Here is a 14,367-nt window from a genome sequence, read left to right on the forward strand (position 1 = left end):
ATAGAGCTGTTCTATTGTACTTTAATGACTGGAAATGTAATTTGCTTCCTGTTTAATATTTAAGCCAGCAATAATACCAAAAAGGCTTATTGCTCCTAAGAAAAGATGAAAGGGGCATAACTCTTTAGCTTTTTTGTGTTCAAAATTTGACCTACTTTAAAAATACTAGAAACTCATGGGAATGGCCTTCAGAATTAAAAATACCAATATAAGATTGTTGCTTGGGAATTTTAAGATACATCACTTCCAGCTCATTGAAAAGCAGAATTTCCCTCCCAAGGGAAATCCAGATGATTCAAAATTAATTTTTGTCTTGAATTACTGAATTAGCAGAGTGTTTTTCCACAGAAAGTAGACTTAAAAGAAAAAAATCTTGAACTTTAGAAATATTTAATTCAGGCTTGATGACTAACCCGAAATCTTCCAGTCTGGCTCATTTTCAGATCAACCTATGCCTGCTCTAGCAACCCTTACGTTATCAGTGCTTTGGGGGGCTTTCTGTTGTCCTCACAGAGGGGAGGACTCCACCTCTAGCCCACACTGCCCATAAAACTCTTGAGTGGTAAAGAAAGAAGACGGATTTTGGTGAACACATGAGGAAGACAACTCAGGAAAGCTAATCTGTGGAGGACAACAGCACGATCGTGCATTGTGTGAACTACTACAACAGCGACAGATGCAGTGGCTCAGATAGGGATGCAAAATCAGAAATAAAACAACTTGAATGCAGACCAAAGTGACTAAAACGTGATTGTTACATGAGGTTCAGCTGCAAGCCTGCCCCAACCATTTCAACCCTAAAGGACCATTGCCTTTTCATTTGGTGCCACCGCACATCCCGTTACACTGTTGGACAATACCGCACGCACAGCTCTGCCACATCTCTCCTCTTCCTCTGCCCCTTGTCTCCTGCATGAGTCCTCACCTTGAGGGCCACGTTCCTCCTTGCTGGCTGACACCTTCTGGCTGTCCCCATGGCAGGACCCAGCAGGTCGTGTCAAACACCTACAAGGCAAAAGAGAAACCAGAGTGATCTGAAGCTTCCTGAAATACCTTAGGGACAGAGCCATTGCTAGTACTTCACCAGTTAGGAGCGGTACCACCATGCAACTCTAAAGCAGATAAACATACTGCGTTAAGCCACTGTCATGCTTCCACCTGACAGTTGGAAAAGTGGATCTTTTTGTGAAAGTGTTTTTTTTTTTTTTTAAAACATCCGCTTGGAATGAATATTGGTAAATGTATGTAAAATACAACAAACCTTTCACAAGTAATTCTGTGCAAGCATCTATCATCAGGCCCCACTAACATCAGGTATCACTGGAAGGAAGATGGAAAGAAGATATTTTTGAATGTTTTTTTCACTTAGTTTTATAAATAAGAGGGTGGCATCTCTTTTTAAGCCATGACATTTTGACAAACAATGATGCTTTGTGTTACCCTCTGGTGAGAAGAAATGTGAGCAGAATGGTTTCAGGCTATCTGAAAAGCAGCTTGGGAAGGAAGACTGCTGTGTACTATTCCCAGATCAGTCATTTACTTGCTCCATGTATTTGGATAAGATATTTAGTCCTTATCTATATGCCAAGGTTGTACTGCTTTGCTTTAACTGTACCAGATCAGTAAAGCTGTACAAACTCTAGTATTAACACAACTATATTGGTATTAAAGTACTTTTATCAGAATAATGTGTTCATGTGGGCAAAGGGAATAATCTTACCACTATAATGTACCTTTGTACCATTATAACTGCTGGCACAGCGGGGAGTGGACTGTTATAATGCCAAGATAAAAAGATCTCAGCCCTCACCAAAATACTTACACCTAGTGCTAATATTGTGCATAGACCACCTCTGGTGTCTCAGCTTCCCCAGCTGTAAGAGACTTGTAGTTTGTGCCTTACAGGGCCGATGAGCCTTAATTTATATCTGTAACAAGGCTTCAAAAGTCTGCATGAAAGGTGACAGGGTTTTTTAGCCACTCAATGCTTTTTTTTTAAAAAAAATCAAATTTCTAAGAAGTGTTTGCAAGAGATAGCTGTGCCCCAAAACATGTCATAGCAGAGCAGTTTAGCTGGGCTTGCCTCATTTTTCTGTGAACATTCACATTACATTTAACTCAGACTTCTGACAGCTATTTCATGACATATTGACTGTGAAACCATCCCTATTATTTCGTGTATTAATAGGGAAATCCACTCCTCTACTTCTCCGGCCTTCAGGGACTGGCTTTTCCCTCCCACTGCCATTAGCCTGACAAGCAAGAGTTAAATCAAGGGGTACAAAAGAAAAAAAAAAAATCTTTCTCGAGACAAACATACAATAGGGGTGTTTTCTGTGCTGCTTTTAGCCAAAAAATCCGGGAGGGGGAAAAAAGTCAAGAGGCTGCCACCTGTTGGGAGAAAGGAGGGAGAACATGAGAGCCTCAAACCCTGGCAGCACCTGACAGAAGTTGAGCAATGTTGGGCTAATTGTTGGTGTAAATGACATCAGCATTTGGCCTGCGATCAGTAGCTTCTCTCCGAATAATTTAGTAAGTACAAATATTAAAAAATACTTGGAGTTAGACATTAACCAGATTAAATGTTTAGACAGCAATAGTAAAATGCATTTGATCAAACTTTATGGACTGAAACTCAAACAGTTTTATTTAGTAATAATAATGGGGATACTGATGCAATTCTTAGTTAATCAAGAGGGAAAACTCAGAAGCAACAGTCTTTTGAAATGGAAGAAATATCATTTCAAGGGCAACTCCAAATTTGTTCACTAAAGATTTCCTAATCCATGAGCCCATTCTAATCGCTCCTTTCCCACAGGCACTCGTTCTGAGTGCCAGGGCCACTGATGTTTTCTCCAGGTTCACTGTCCATTTGAAAGCCGTGGAGCTGGATGCTTTGCAGCAGACTTTCCAGTGCATCTTGCATCCCACACAGCTGCTCAGCCCTGCATTGACTCAGCTGTCTGCTACAGTGAATGTGAGGCTCTGAGCAAACATTAATGGGAAAACCTTGGACCTTCAAGGGTCCCAGGAGATGCCTACACAGAAATGGATGCAGAAGACCAGGATCCTCTTTATTGTCACGCTCTAAAGACTTATATGCCTTTGTTTTCCAAACATCTAAGTAGAACATAACCCATACCATATACGTAAATGCCCCCATCTACTTTCTTCCAAAACATATAGTGTTAAAGCAAAGTTCAAGGACATTACAACAGAGTCCCCCTTTTTAGGACAGAGCTTGGGTCCAGGAATTCTGTTAAGCTGTAGGAAAAGCGAGGCCTTAGAGGGTTCCCCTGGATTTCAAGTGCTGGAGCCTTCCCACCAGGCCTGCTTTCCAAATCACCTCCACCAGCATGGAGCTCCAGCCCAAAGCTGCTTGCTTGTGTCTAGGGAGGGGATCACATCTGGCTTGAATTTAGCATTTGCTGTTTGTTAGCACTCCAAAGGCTGTTTAATTTATGTGCAGCCTGCATGTGTGCACACATGTGTGTATGTATGTATTAAAGAAGACAGCTGGTTGCATGCAGGCAAGGTTGACTGTCACCCCGAGGCAAGAGGCCCATGGAAAGCAGGGTGGCCGGTGTTGCATTATTGCCCTTTACAATTCTTTGACCTCTGCTTGATATATTTTTCCATAACCCTAGGCAGTGAGCTCTCTGTGGGTGGGAACTATCTGTGTGTTATTGTCTGTTAAATGAGGCCCTTGTTGTGGAACAGTTTCTGAACATCACTGCTAGGCAAATAATGCCAACAGGCAAGGTGGCCAGCATCTGTCTTTTCTGGTCCACCCCAGGCAGGGTGGGTATCGCCTGATCCAGGGGAAGCTGGCCTGCAACAGGAACAAAAAGCTGTTCCTTTAGAAATATGCTGACACCAGCAAAGCACGAAAGCCACAAGTCCCAAGAGCAAGAATGATACACAACACGTGAAGCAATAACTAGGGTAGCAGCTCACAAAGGTGACCCACAGACCTTCTGAGATGGACAGTTGGGAGCCAAGCAAGCACAGCCTCGTGCAACAGCATGAGATAGCACTCTGCCCAGGCATAGCAGAAGCACATGGAGTCATTGGAGTTAGCCCTTTCAGTTGCTGCTGAGCTTATTGCTAAAAAGGAGCAGTGCTAGCACATCAAGGTGATACCCAGGAGACTCATACCTACATTTCTGACCCTGTAATATTTCTTTGTCCTGCAGGAATTGAAGTGTCTTTTATACACTGAGAGAACTCAGTGCTTTTCAATGGAGTTTGCACTGTGGGGCAGAAAATAAGTGTAGAACAGAGGAGATTTTGCCTTCTTCACAGTATCCAGTATGTGACAGTGCTGTCAGGATGTTTATACACAGGTGCTACTGTTGTTCAAGTGAGTGACAGTGGTTGCAACATGCACCATGAATGACAACTGAAATTCAAAGCTATACCAGTATAAAGTTGAGAGGCCCTTAGCTCAAAGTAGATGTGACAGAGGGCCTGCAGTATTCCCTGATTCTCTGGGAATAACATTTATATTTTGCCATGAAACTGTGCTTCAGAATGCAAGTCCTTAGGGTTACTAGGGAGGCACTGAAAGCATCAGCTGAATGTACCTGATGCAGTATTGCCTGACTGCTTTTTTGGCCTCTGAGGCTTTAGACTGGGGGGAATTACAAATATTGAGTTCCTCTCCAGGGGACATTAACTCTGGAATATAACGCTAGGCATTAAATTACAAAGCATACAATCACTTCACTGCTAACCAACTCATGCTTGTACCAGAAACCTCACTTAATCCTCACACCTTCCCCAGTCCCACAAACTCCTGTTGCCTTCTATTCAACCATCCAGTTTAGTTTGGCAATACATGAACCCTTTTTTAAGTGGTGTCAGGACAAAAAAACGTTTGTCATTCTGAAAATTGAAAGTAAAAAGATTAAAATATTGAACACTAAGTTGTGTATTATATTTTTATAAACAAGACTTGATTTTCACATTTCATTAAAAATGTACCTTAAAAATTAGATTCAAGACAATCAATGTCTAGTCTACTGCACCATCAAGATAAGAACCCAAGATGTTTTTAAAGGGTCTGTCTGGTGTCCTGTAAAGTTTAATGTGATTGAAGGGCCCTGATCACGTAGAATCTTGTTCAAGAAGCTGGAAATCATGAGATACAGGTACTGCTTTGTTGTGCTGTCAACTTGCTGAGAGTCCTTGGACAACTGGCTCATGTTGTCTTTTTCCATCAGAAAGCAGTAATATTTAAAACTTCTGCCTACAGTTAAGAGCACGAAGCAAGTAGAATAGAGCTGTTAACTCATATGCTATTTTGCTAGCATTACTCTGGGATAAACAATGAGAATTGCAATTACGGGCAGGGTGAACATTACCATACCTGCAATAATGGAATAAGATTGCACCGAGTATTAAAGCTAGAGACCTATAAGTGTTAGCTCTCTTACCACTTCCCAGAACAAGCTCACCTCCGTTCTCTGGACAGCTAACAGCACACACTGCATATAGTGACAACGCAGAAGTGACAGCTCTCAGCCTCTGCTCACTGCCTCACTTACGTTCACATTAGGATATGACCTACAGGGTTGCAGGGGCATCGTGTTGCCTGACTGCTGGATGATGTCAGCCCCAGTCATCTATGTATCATGGCTCTGGGGCACTGAATCATTTCCTTTTTTGTGCCCTTTCTGTTGGAGAGGATCTGGAAGTAAGTGCTTTCACCTTTCATAGCCCCTGGCTAGCTGTATCTGGCATGGGAACCCATCATACTGAGCAGGCTGTGCTGGAACTTCCCATTTTAACCGTAAGAGCTTAGAAATTATGGTGCTGCCATCCCATCTAGTGGAGGGATCAGATTAATTCATCAGCTGCTTGTTGCTAAGTAAGCACATACTTCTGCTGTGACTAGGAGCAGAGCCACCAGCCTGGTCAGGATATAAGCAATCCACACAATGTGCTCACACATTGTTGAGTGACCTGGTGTGGGACAAATTGGATGCACTTTCTGGCAAGAAAAAAAAAGTCTGAAAGTTTACACTGACATCCAGTAGCAATACCTGTGTCAGAAGACCAAGTCAGGAAGTCAATCTAATAGTTTGGGAGGGATCGCCAACAGAAATCCAGCTCTGCAGCAACGCTTCACTAACCAAGAGCAATGGGGAAGTGAGGAATCTATTACTTGACCTAGGTCTTCGTAGCTTCTCTCCTTGCCCCCACACAAATGCAGCTGTTTTCAACACATCTTCCTGTCAGCTCAAGAAAAAAAAATGTGAGCCTCAGCCCTTTCCATAGCTGTGGAAAAACTGGCTGAAGCCATTTGCACCGGGAAGGAACAGCTAGCTACCCCTGACTGCAGGCAACAGCTTTGCTGCTGCAGGGCAGGAACATGAGAAACAGCTGTAGTTTCTGAGCTGCTGCCAAGAATTAAAACTAATTAGCCATTTCGAGGCTAGCATAAACACTGGTTCTCTTTGAATCCTCCTACAACCTTCATAAGGGTCATGATCCACCATGGAAGAACTTTCACCTACTTCACAGGCAGGATGGGGAGGGAGAGATCACTCCTTCCTACACGGAAGAGACTGTAGAGCCAAGAACTGTTGTGTTTTCCTTCCCTGAGCAAGGGAACTGTCTCCTAACAGGTCAGATGAGCAGGGCACATTACAAAAAATCTAGCACTGGAAGAGTAAGCCGTCCCTGTACCTGTACAGAACATTATTTCGCCTGGCACTAAGGAAACGGAGTGGGGGAATATCTGTAATGCGTCTGATAGAATGAGCCTGCATGACTCCTCGTTGAGGATCACCTCTACCAGCCTGCGGCCTCATTCCCCACCACGGACCCCCCCGTGCAGCCACACAGTGCAGAGCTCTGTGCAGCTGCCCTGGGGCAGGCAGCTGCTATAGGGTGACACAGGCTGGATTTTGCCATCCTGCAACTTCGCATGTGCTAGGATGAGAGGTAGTCAGTTTTGAACGAGAAGTCTGCAGAGGCTTTCTAATCTATCATTCATTTGATGAGATCCCTTCAGGTTTCCTCTTTTAGAGGTCTGTGCGCTCTAGCCCAGCTTTTCAGACAAGAGGAGTCCTTAGAGCCATCACTCTTGCTGGGGAACAGCTTTGGGGCAAGTGGGCACACAAGATAGGGGAGGGTGCCCCCATCCTGGCGGGTTATACACTGCAGGTAAGGATCAGACATCACTAAGGCAGCATAGGGCTAACTTACTTCCACAAAGCACATGGAAACAGGTTTTGTAGATCACCCACAGATTCCAGCTAAAGGTTTGCTAATGCAAAATAAGCAGCATCTGATTTTGTTCTTTCCCCTCACCCTCACATCATAATTAGATCACCAGTGAGTTAAATCATCATTTCTTTACACAACAAGAATACAATGCCTTCTGCTATTGATCAGTGCCTCCAGCTCGTGCACGCACAGCCCCATATCCCATTATTTCCAGTGGTACAAAAGTGCTGTCTTCAAAGTGCACTAGATGGCAGTGTTCCTTTTGAATCACTGCAGAGCCACCGATCCACCATGATCACTCGGAAAGCAAGGCCCTAACATGTTGGCATTGTCAATTCCAGGGTATTCTTCCAAAATTTGGGCTGCCAACCCTTGTGGCGTTCTGAAATGGAAGATTGCCTCCTCGACTCCCTTCTGCTGTCACCTCTGGGCAAGCCTTCTTCACGTTTAGTTGTCCACTATTGCTTCTTGCTGTTGAGCCCTCAGAGGTAGGGCTGAAGGCAAGGATGAGTTGTGCTTCTGCAGCACAGGACTCATAGGTAGCTTAACCTTATTCAGGCTGAGCTTAAAAGTCACAGCAACTCCCCCATTGCAAGCTTTGATCTGTTGTCTGCATCGATCCTTGGGATTCTTTGGAACAGACCGTGCTTCCTTCAGGTATCAGTATGAATTTAGAACATTAAAAGAAACACATTTGGCTTTCAGGTATGAAGTGAAGGGTATTTTTGCTCTGAGATGCTGGAGGTGCTCTGAATCAACACACCTCACCAGGGCAATACCACATCAAGACACATGTTGGGAGAGTCATTTTGATAGCATCATCTCAGGTTTGAACTTGCTGTCCGCTCACAGGGGGTTCTTGACACATTCATTAGCATTACTCACCTCTAGTGAGAAATTTAATTTTAGCCAGCTGTCTCCACTGTGCAGCTCTGCCCCCTTTTGTGCCGAAAGGGAAGCTTCAAGCCATTCTGCAGCTGTGCTTTTAGGAGAGGAAGCAGCTCCAAAGGAAACAGTACTCTTCATCTGATCTTGAAGGGACAAGGGTGGAGAGCAGCCCAGCAGAGGAAACAGAAGATGAGCAAAGCAGTGCTCAAACTGCCTGGGCTGAATTCTACCCCTCATAAAGCAGGGAAGTTGTGGAAGGCAATTTAGGAGGGAAATTTGATAAGTGTTAAACAAATCCCAAGTGGCTGAATGACAGAAGTCCTGTCACCCTCAGACTCTGCTGGGAAGTTGAAGGTAAAATTGCTCCCCTGGTGATCAACCCTTGAGAAGCCCCAACACTGCATTTGCTGGGTGCCATACCCTGCCAGCAGCCCTGTGCTACGCTCCAGATAAACCTCACCACTCTGGAGCTGGCAATCTACATCCTGATGCTACGCCTCCGGCTCCCTGCCAGTTGCCATCTCCTGCAGCCTGGGGTTACGGTGTCATTTTGGTGGCCAAACATACCGGCCCCTGGGGGGTAGTTTCTGGTGGCAAACCTCGCTCGTCTCCTTTGCCAAGAGAGGGCAGCATTCTCCCTCGGCTGGGAAGGCAGGGGAGGAGGGAGCCGGCTGGCCACAGACTTTCCAGGAAAAGGCATGCTTTATCAGATGGCATTTTAGAACAGACATTCATTTCAAGACTTCGTGCATCTGTTTAGAGAGATGCCAACTGATTTACACCTTGGGGTCACCAAGGACACTATCCTACCCATAAACAAAATCTGAGCCCATCCTAGGCTTGCCACCCCCAGCTACCCATGCCTGCCTTTATCCCAGCAAGGTGTGGCAGTCTCCTGGAAGCGAGCATCCCTGCCCAGGTGGTGGCACAGCACCAAAGGGAGCAACACCTCTATTTCAGACTGGAAAGTAATGCTTTTAGCTTCACCCTGCAAGGTGGTGCTGGAGGGGAGGCATGAGAGGAGTAGTGGGCAGGTACTCCACATTTCTTACTGTCTTATATTTGTATGTAAGCAATGCTAAAACTGGATTTGGGAAGCAGACAGTGGATGGAAATAGAGGAGTCCAGCATCTAGCAAGTGACTTGCATACCAAATGGAGACCTCTGCTTCCCAGAGCTGCATCTCCTTCAAACAGCCATCTACATGATCTACTGAGGATGCCCATGGAGGCTCTCATTGGTGCCTGCAGTTTATTTCTGGCAGTCTTCAGGCACTGAGCTTCTGATGAGCTCAGAGGAAGTGTGGTGCTGTTGAAAAATCCTGCTGTTTGAGTTGTGCTGCAGCAAGGGAGAAAGACACAAAAGCATTTCCCTGCTCAGGTTCCACCTGCAACAGGTGAGAACTCAAGAGGAAATGCAGATAGCTACTGCTGCACCATTTCTCTAAGCAAGGGAAGTGACTGATCACAGAAGGGTTCCCCATTCAGAGAACTAGCACTCACTTGTAGAGTTGGGGGAGAAAAAAAGAACAAGCCCATGCTGACAGATGTGCCACCAGCATTTCACTTCAGAGCTGCTGTGGTATGCTTATTATTGGTCTAATTAATGAGCTTGAAAGACTAGGAGTCACAAGGTTCATATGTAAAACAGATGGTAGACAGGACATCAATACAGCTTTTAGATTGTGCTGGAAAAAAAAGCAGAAGCTTTCTCTTGAAATAATTTCTGAGCAGCATTTGATTTACAGTTCTGATGCAGCACACTACTTATACTGTTGCAAACATTTAAGAATGAGGTTCTCACTGAAGTTGAATTTAACTACAGCAGTAGATGAGGGTGGCTTGAATCAAACGCTGAGAACATTACAGCGCTGTGCAAGATAAGTAGGTCTTATTGCTAGCTCCACTACTGACCTGACAAGCCATTTCACCCCTGCCCTTCTGCCAGCCTTATTTAAAAAGGGAAATACCTTCTCTTTATAATTCCTGGCAATACTTTTAAACTACATGTTATTAACTATCCTAGCAGACAGAGGGAAAATTGAGGACTGTTAGAAGTTCACATCCTTCAAATTCTGAGCACTGCAATATTTAAGCTGATAAGTACTTTTCACCAACTTCAGTAGAATAATTTCAAAGAAAAGTTAAACTGAGCCACCATGGACTGGTGCACTCAGACACTGCATAGTTCAAGTCACCTCTGACTCAGTCTGGTCCTTCCATAAGCCACAGGGAAGGAGAGAGGCCCTGAAGACACAGTGAAAGCCAACAAGTTGGCATTTGTCAGACTATAGCTGACCAATCCTTGTCTAAACATACTTGGGGACAGTGCCTAGTGGATAAATGGAAGATGGGCAGAGCTCATGCCACAATACCCATTGGAGTCAAATCTAAACAGCTGGATGGATCCAAAGAGCACTGAAGATGTTACAGATAGACACGTCCTAGCCACTAGACCATGTGCCCAAAGGCCAAGCACCAGTTTGTGCTCTGGCTGTTGGCTCATAGTCACATCTCCATCACAGCTGGACACTCCTACTCCTGAAAGTATGTGAACACCAGGGTGGGAGAACATGCTGCACTTCCACTTCCATTTAGTGTAACAGGCTTGGCTGTCAGCTTCACCATCACCGTGACACTGGTTGCTGGGTTTAAGGATGAAGAGAAAAATGTGCTCTCCAGGACAGAGGCCTTTAACAACTGCAGTCAGTGTTCCACAAGCCCAGCACTGAGCTGGAAACCACGTAGTGAGAGTTTAGCAAAAGCTTGGTGTGGTCCATTGACCAGAGCTATTGAAGGGGTGACTGCTGACTGAAAAGCAGCCAGGGACATTCAGAGCTCGGTCTCATAAGAAACCGGGCAGGAGCAGAATAGCAGAGTGCTGTTCATGTAGCCTGTGCCTGCCAGGGCCACAGGGGATGCTGGATGTGCTCTGCACTCCCGGTGAGGAGGGGGAAAACCCCATGCTCAGCCATTTGTCTTTACCTAAAGCTCTGATCCTGACTGATTTTAGCAGAAAGATGGAAGAGACTCTCCACACCCAGCAATTAACTTCTGTACCAGTTGCTGCAATGGTCAGAGCAGAGGTCATCTGACATGCTCACCTCTGGTGAAGCATTGAGAGTAGCATGAGGATTTGCAGCTCTCAGACTTATTTCTGTGGGAAGCAGAGACATTTGGCATGCTAAAAGCAAATGGGATCAGTGGTTTTCCTGTATTTCTTTAAAGTACTAAAGGGACCAGGTTCATTCAAGCCACAGGAAGGCACATTAATATCCAATGAGCTTTTGGCAGAACGCAGAAGAGCAGTGGAACACTTGCCAGAAGGCTTGCAATGCAGAGACTTGGGACTAGGCAGATCCAGTAATAGGCTGGAGCACCTACAATGGTAATTAGGCAGAAGTGCACCGCTCAATACCCCTTCCCCTTTCTCACCAGCCCTCCCCAGTCTCTTTGCTTTCCTCGAGAGAAAAGGAGGATAATACATACCTTTAGCCCAATTCCACAAACCAGAGATCTTCATAGTGCTGCTTGTATGAAGCCATGTGCAAAAATAAACCCCTCCAAAGACAAATCTGTCCTACTGCCTTTTCCACAGGAGGGATGAAGAATGAGAATAACACAACTGCATCCCTATGTGGGTGACACTTGAACTTGCACATTATGGATTTCCAAGCTTGGTTTTGCTTTTTTGTGTACCTGATTGAAGCACTTCTGTGCTGTGTTCCTGCCTCACCCTGACCAAGGCAAAAGTAGTAAGCTTTCCTCAAAGCACCCTTCAAGTCTGAATCCCCCTACGTCATGGGAAACTACTGTGACCACAAGATATTCTTTTAGGGAAAATCATCTCTGGCTACATTGAAGGAGAACAATTGCTTGCATACTTCATGTAGAGATAACACACACCTGCATTCAGCAGAGTATCTAACAGCAGTGCATGTGTAGGATGGGATCCATCCTTCTGTGGGATCATGTTGGGACCCAGATGAAGAAATTGTCCACATTTCTTTTAAAGTCTCTCTTTCACTGCATTTCTTTCCATGTCTCCCACCTCCTGACATCTTTTGGTTTCCTGACCTGAGACAAACCAGCCCAACCCTTGAGCCAACACACCTGCAGGAGCCGCATGCTCAGCTCAGTGGTGGGAACAAGCTGCCAGGGAGGGGCAGCACACAGCATCACTGATGGTACCCCCACACAGGGGAACCCCAGTTCTCAGAGCAGAATAGAAGATAGACCTGACTAAACACGGTGACTGCACAGGCAGGGCAGAGGGCTCACTCACCCCAGTGCTTCCTAATTGCCAGGATTTCAGCAGCTCCTTCCTGACCCTCACTCAACGAGCTGGTTTCTGTAGATTTCATTCTGTGCCCTTTGTCTCCCCCCTCAGATGCTGCACAGGGAGGCTAAATCTAGCCCAGGTGCCTGGGCTGTGCCCTAAGGGCCACGGCAGCTGAGCACTGCAGCACCCAGCTCCCCTCCTGCATCTTGATCTGCACAGCAGGGAGCCACAGAGTCTGGTGACTAAAGCACAGGCTCGGGCATGGCTTTCTGCTGCCAATTTCAACATTGACATCTTGTGTTATTAACTAATGCTCACAAACAAAAAGGACATCGATGGTTTACTGCTTAAGCACACTTAGCACTTAAAAGAGAAGGTTATTCTCTCAATGAGTGCTCCTGGCATTTAACATATCAGCCCTCTGCAGTCTCTTATTTAGAGAGATTTCCTTACACTTTGTTTTCACTGCCTCATCTTTCATTGTAATTACACAAGCTCACATTAAAAATAGGGTATCTGTTTTTATAGAGGTTCAACAATTGCAAGCAGGAATGCTCCTGCTATTCTTCAGGAGATATTTCCAGTGAATAATTACTGTTTATGCAGTGCCATCCTTCCCACCCTCCCACCCCTCAATTCTCCATGAACTTCTATAGGAAGCCATGTTGCTCACCTTACAGCACAGATTACTTCTGAGGCAGAGCACAATTAACAGTGCTCAGAACCATAAATCTTCAGACAGAAGCTGACAAATAACTTGATATCCAGATGAAGCGGAAGGGAAAAAATACAGCTAGACATCAGATTTTGGAGTGCCCGTGCTTTATGAGGATGCTCCAGGAATCACAATGACTATAAATGGTCAGAAAACTCCATTTTAGGTTTCATGCAAGAGATGGCACTGTTAGTACCAGCAATTAATTTAGAAGCAGGAGGGGGTGTACGTGGGAGGGCACAGATGTATTTTTAAAGGTAGATTATAAACATTAATATTAGAAGAGGTATTTTTGTTTCTGTTTTGATTAACAGAAGGATATTAATTTTTAACTTCAGGAAAAACTCATGCACTCCATTGCAAACAGATTGATATTTCACTAGGACACAGGAAACAGAAAATAGAGTCAGCTGGGAAAGGAAACCCAGAAATCCAATGCCAACCAAGCTAGATATGTTTCCTCTTTAACCCAGAATTGATTTTATTTTTTTCTTATCCCAATGAAAAAAAATGGGAATACTCATGTGCCTGACCAGCATCACAAGCAGGAAAAGGTGAAGAGCTTATATCTCTCTAGGCAAGCATTGTGTGAACATTTACTTGCTGGATGCCGCAGGTAGTAGCCAAACATTTCTAGTTTTAAAAATCCCAAAGTAGAGTTAACAATCTCAGCAAAGTAAGCAATACTCACAGAGTCAACTTCCATGCCTTAATTCACTACTCAGCTCTCATTTCTTTCTGCCCTTGCACTTACCTTACCTGCTTGACCTGCCAGTAAAGTCTCACCAGCACCGAACCTCCACCACCTAGCCAAAAGCACTGAACTGGTCAATGCCTCTTTTAAACCTTGGCCCTGGACTGGGATTACAAATGAGTTAACAATCAGCTGGTGGATCCTGACCTGGCAGGTGTCCCTAAACCCCCACAGAGCTAACACAGTGCAGCTGAGTGAGGTGGTGCCATTGCTCTGATAGGCAGAAGTACCCAGTACTTGGGGTATTTACTGTGGTGTGAGGCATCCAGTCTCCCTTCTTAACTAGGGAAGCAAGCAGACGCTATGCTGGGATGTGCTTTTTGGTATTTAGTACAAGTTCCTTTCAAAAAAGTTAGTTTTGGAACAGAAGCTCTTCCTCCACGCTACCCTGGCAGCGTGTTCCTAGCCCTGTCTCATGCAAATATGAGCATCCATGCAGCTGTGCATCCAGCTTTTGTATGTCGTTGGGCTGACTTTCAGTTCTGTGATCCAG

General features: G+C 45.0%; 1 long non-coding RNA gene across 4 annotated transcripts in view; it reads right to left on the bottom strand.

Moving 5' to 3' along the window:
• Positions 1–14,034, bottom strand: part of LOC310892229 — a 46,384-nt gene extending 32,350 nt beyond the window's left edge. For all 4 annotated transcript variants that reach the window (XR_014577969.1, XR_014577970.1, XR_014577971.1 and 1 more), the window contains exons 1-3: positions 13,875–14,034; positions 1,262–1,320; positions 926–1,005 (exon numbers count right to left, since the gene is read on the bottom strand). This is a non-coding gene — a long non-coding RNA (uncharacterized lncRNA). The remainder of the gene's footprint in view (positions 1–925; positions 1,006–1,261; positions 1,321–13,874) is intronic.
• Between the last annotated feature and the right edge of the window lie 333 nt (positions 14,035–14,367).

Source organism: Anser anser, assembly GCF_964211835.1.
Source record: "Anser anser genome assembly, chromosome: 1".
Taxonomy (NCBI): domain Eukaryota; kingdom Metazoa; phylum Chordata; class Aves; order Anseriformes; family Anatidae; genus Anser; species Anser anser.